We start from the raw sequence: 5056 nt of genomic DNA on the forward strand, positions 1-5056 counted from the left end.
CTGGACCCACAAGCTAACTAAACGCAGGATGAGGCAAAGCCTGGCATCTGCCTTCCGTCCACACCTGCCTCCCCTGGCCTGGATGGCCTGCATAACCTCTGCACAGCGGGCGGCTTGTTAATCACTCACAGAGCGCTGTTTAGAAACTGGTGATACCTAACCTATCTGTGTCCCCCTCCAGGTCGAAAGCACAAAGATAAGAATGACCAAGGCATCTTCCAGTGTCCTCTTCCAGACCTCCAGAAGGTGCCTGAAGGTCTCCAGCCCAAGCCCTAACCCTGCAATCCCCTTAGATTCCAGAACAACCGAGGCCTGCAGACCAGGCTGCCCCGGATGAGGGTGATTACCTGTGATGGCAAGGCTGGCCTTTGGAGCAGGGCCATCGTCTCCCAGAACTGCTTCCTTGCAGAAGCAGAAATGCCGGTGACCCACCAGACCGCACTTTGAGCAGGCATGCCTACGACCCAAATTATTCGGTCCTCACCAGTATTGTTCTATTTAAATCTCATGTTGGTATCCCAAAGATAAGCCTGGGGTCCCTGGCCCTCTCTGGTTTTCTTCCTTCTCTGAGCACACTGATCGAATCTTTCTCCTACCTATTTGGTTGACATATTAGAATCTGAACAGGACAAAGCTGAGTCCTTTGGGACTACGGAGTTTTCACTCAAATGCTTGACTGACAAACTCATCAAACAGAGAACTCTGCCCTGACTTGATCTTCCCAGCTCAGCTCCCAGAACTGTTGTTTATAAACCGCTCAGTTTGGGGTATTTTGTTCATTAATCCTAAAAGGATTAAAAGGGTCAGTCCACTGGGCTTCTGCGGATGGCTCTCAGTTTGTGCGACCCTGGAGCAGTCACCGGATTCTTATCTCTCCATCTTGTTTTCCTTTACTCCAAAGAGGGGGGAGAGACAAGGATTGTGAAAACCTAAACCCAGCCACCACCCACCCCTGCTGCTCAGTGCCTGGCCTGTAGATTGTGGCTCTGAGAGGTGTCCCAGCTGAAAGAGACCTGAGGTCATCTGACCTGAGGGAGCAGCAAAAGGAGACTCAGGAAGGTCACAGGTTAGGACAAATGATAGAATTCCAGTGCCCGTTCTGGACTGTAGGACTCTGATTGGAGCCTCACGTGGGCAGAGGAGTGTAGGATGGAGGAGGTTCAGATTCTAGACTCTGAGAGGTCCTCAGTGAAGCTGGCATATGGTGTGTGGTGTGTGTGTGTGTGTGTGTGTGTGTGTGTGTGTAGTGACATGATTGGCCAGCCCAGCATGTGTTCACATGTGGAGAGACCCTGACCACTCATTTGCAGTTTTCTTGAACACTAAGGACTGACTTCCCTCTTTGGTGAACCGGAAGTCAGGTAGATCCCCAGCCTACAAGCTGAGGACAAGTCTCACTCTCTACCCCTGCAGCTGGCTGCCTGCACGGGGCTGAAGAAGCCAAGAGACTGACACATGAAGGTTCAGATCCTACACTTTTCACTTACGACTGGGGACTTGCTCCAAAGATCCCTGGTCTCGGATGACAATAGTGTCTCTTTCACTTTAGAGGAGATGAGGATGTGTTGCCACCAACACCGCGGCTGTGCCCATACTCTGATCTCAGTGCCAGGCATTACAACATACATAGACTCACCTCTCCATGTCGAGCTGAGTGCCATTCTGCCCCAGGTTCTAGAAAGTGCTACGGTGTGTGTGTGTATGTGTGTGTGTGTGTGTGTGTGTGTGTGTGTGTGTGTCTAGGAAGATGGACTCTGCACTTCCCTCCTCTGTACCCTACAATTGCCCATCTGGTTTGGCACTTCGGAGCCTAAAGAGGGAAGACAACCCTTCTTTGATTGCAGCCCAAGGTGCATCTAACCTCAGGTGTGATGGCCCTGAGGGTGGGGGGCAGGTCAGGGCTTGCTGCAAACGCCCCAGTGTTTTGGGTGCTCACTGCCAGCAGGAGAAACCTTCTGCGTGGAAATTACTTTAATTTGCAGTAGACAAAAGGCGAATTGCTGGCATTTTTTTTTTTTTTTTTTTTTTTTTTGCTAGGAGCCTGGAATGTAACCTTGCACTGCTGCCCCAGACATTCCAGGTGGCGACTTCCATTAACCAGCCCAGATTTTTAACTTCAAGTGGGCTGTAGAAAAAAAGAACAAGAAAGTCGGTTTTGCAGGGGGGCAAAGCTGCAGTTTTGCTCTAACTCCACAGGCTTTGAATTCCCTGCTGTTCTCGACAGCAGAGAGAACAGAATCCTTGCGAGTGTTCTCTCCCATGGGTGGCTTCTAACTTTCCCCGTGCTTTGTTGAAGTCCACAGGATAGAGATTTTTAGTTGGATGGGAGACCCTTCTGATATGGTAGACTGTGTGTAAACTGACTGTGACGTCATGGGAACAGATCTCTGCTTCACCTCTTCGCAGGAGGCGTGGAACTCCGCGGGATCTCAGTACCTGGATGAGCGAATAACCGGTTAAGTGAATCAACCAGTGCGTGGTTTCCCGGTTTTTTCAAGGCTGGAGCATTTTTGTCTGTTTAGTCGAAAACTTCCAAAGCACTCCAGAAGAAAGGGCATCCTTTAGATGCGGTGGTGCTGGTCACCTTCCACTTAAAATATGTCCCAGAGATGCCTGTCTTGGGTGGGGTTCCGGGGAATGCAGACTGAGTGAAATGCCTTTTGGTCCAGCTGAGAACCTGAGGATGCTGCTGCCATCTTGTGGACACTATTTGAAATACACTTCTGGTTCTTCCCAAGAATCTTTTGGCCCATTCTACAATGGAATATTTTCCTTTGCAAAGTATTAGGCCATGTTTCCAGAACCTCCCTTAGCTTATTTCTGTTCTTCTGCAAAAGTAATAATATAATATTTACTGAGTTTTTTTTTCTTTTTTCGAGACAGGGTTTCTCTGTGGCTTTGGAGCCTGTCCTGGAACTAGCTCTGTAGACCAGGCTGGTCTCGAACTCACAGAGATCCACCTGCCTCTGCCTCCCGAGTGCTGGGATTAAAGGCGTGCGCCACCATCGCCCGGCTTTATTTACTGAGTTTTATACATCTTATTAAGACTGAGATCTGACCCCAACTTATCTGCCTTGACCTACCTCTTGACCATTTATAGTACACTTTCCTTACTGCTTCTTTTTCTTCTTCCTCTGTCAAGGCCTGGTGTGACAATGTATTGGTACCTGTGATCATGTAGTGTCTCAGTGATTTGTTTCCCCAACTGGCAGGGATCTGAGAACTCGTTCAAGTTTTGCGATGCTGTGTAACATTCTACAATTGAGCTACATCCCTGACCTCTGAGCACCAACTATGCAAAAGGCTCCATGTTATTTTAAGAGAATGTAAGCATCTGTCCCACTACTGGGGTATAGGCATGCCCAGTGTGTCCATGTGTGTGTTGGCGGGGCAGAGATGCAAACCCACAAGAGAGGTACGCAGTTTGTACTTGGAGTCTATTCTTTGTTTTGTTTTGAGACAGGGTCTTACTATGTAGCTCTGGCTGGCCTAGAAATCCACACGTAGACCAGGCTGGTCTCAAATTCAGAGAGATCTGTTGCCTCTGCCCTTGCAAGTGTTGGGTTAATGGTGTATGCTACCGCATTCGGCCCTTCTAGAATATATTTTGAGGGACAATTGAAGGACATTTTTAAAAAATTGATTTTATTGAGCTCTACATTTTTCTCTGTTCCCCTTCCTCTCCCCTCCCCCTTCAATCCTATCCCAAGGTCTCCCCATGCTCCCAATTTACTCAGGAGATCTTGTCTTTTTCTACTTCCCATGTAGATTAGATCTATGAATGTCTCTCTTAGTGTCCTCATTGTTGTCTAGGTTCTCTGGGATCGTGAATTGTAGGCTGTTTTTCTTTGCTTTATGTCTAAAAGCTACTTATGAGTGAGTACATATGATATTTGTCTTTCTAGGTCTGAGTTACCTCACTCAATATGATGTTTTCTAGCTCCATCCATTTGCCTGCAAATTTCAAGATGTCATTATTTTCTTCTGCTTGTGTAGGACTCTGTTGTGTAAATGGACCACATTTTCCTTATCCATTCTTTGATGGGGGGCATTTAGGTTGTTTCCAAATTCTGGCTATGACAAACAATGCTGCTATGAACTTAGTTGAGCACATGATCTTCTGGTATGATTGAGCATCCTTTAAACATATACCCAAAAGTGGTTTGCTGGGTCTTGAGGAAGGTTGTTTCCTAATTTTCTGAGAAATTGCCACACTGACATCCAAAGGGGTTGTGCCAGCTTGCACTCCCACCAGCAATGCAGAAGTGTTCCCTTTTCCCCACAACCTCTCCAGCATAAGTTGTCAGCAGTGTTGTTGATCTTGATCATTCTTACAGGTGTAAGATGGAATCTCAGAGTTGTTTTGATTTGCGTTTCTCTGATGGCTAAGGATGTTGAGTATTTCCTTAAGTGTCTTTCAGTCATTTTAGATTCCTTTGTTGAGAGTTCTCTGGTTAGGTCTGTACTTCATTTTTTTTTATTGGATTATTTGTTTTTTTTGGTGACTAATTTCTTGAGTTTTTTTCTTTGAGTATATTTTGGAGATCAGACCTCTGTCTGATATGGGGTTGGTGAATATCTTTTCCCATTCTTTAGGCTGTCATTTTGTCTTGTTGACCGTGTCCTTTGCTTTACAGAAGCTTCTCAGTTTCAGGAGGTCCCATTTAGTGTCTGTGCTGTTGGGGTTATATTTAGGAAGTGGTCCCCTGTGCCAATGGGTTCAACTGTACTTCCCACTTTCTCTTCTGTGAGGTTCAGTGTGGTTGGCTTTATGATCCATTTGGAACTGAGTTTTGTGCATGGTGATAGATATGGATCTATTTTCATTCTTCTACATGTTGCTATCCAGTTGTGCCAACACCATTTGTTAAATATGCTTTCTTTTTTCCATTTCATATTTTTTTCTTTGTCAAAAATCAGGTGTTTATAGGTGTGTGGATTAATATATAGGTATTTGATTTGGTTCCATTGGTCCTTCTGTCTGTTTTTATGCCAATGCCAGACTGTTTTCAGTACTGTAGCTCTGTAGTAGAGTTTGAAGTCAGGGATTGTGATG

The sequence above is a fragment of the Microtus ochrogaster genome, chromosome 8 (assembly GCF_000317375.1).
Source record: "Microtus ochrogaster isolate Prairie Vole_2 chromosome 8, MicOch1.0, whole genome shotgun sequence".
In the NCBI taxonomy this organism is placed as follows: Eukaryota; Metazoa; Chordata; class Mammalia; order Rodentia; family Cricetidae; genus Microtus; species Microtus ochrogaster.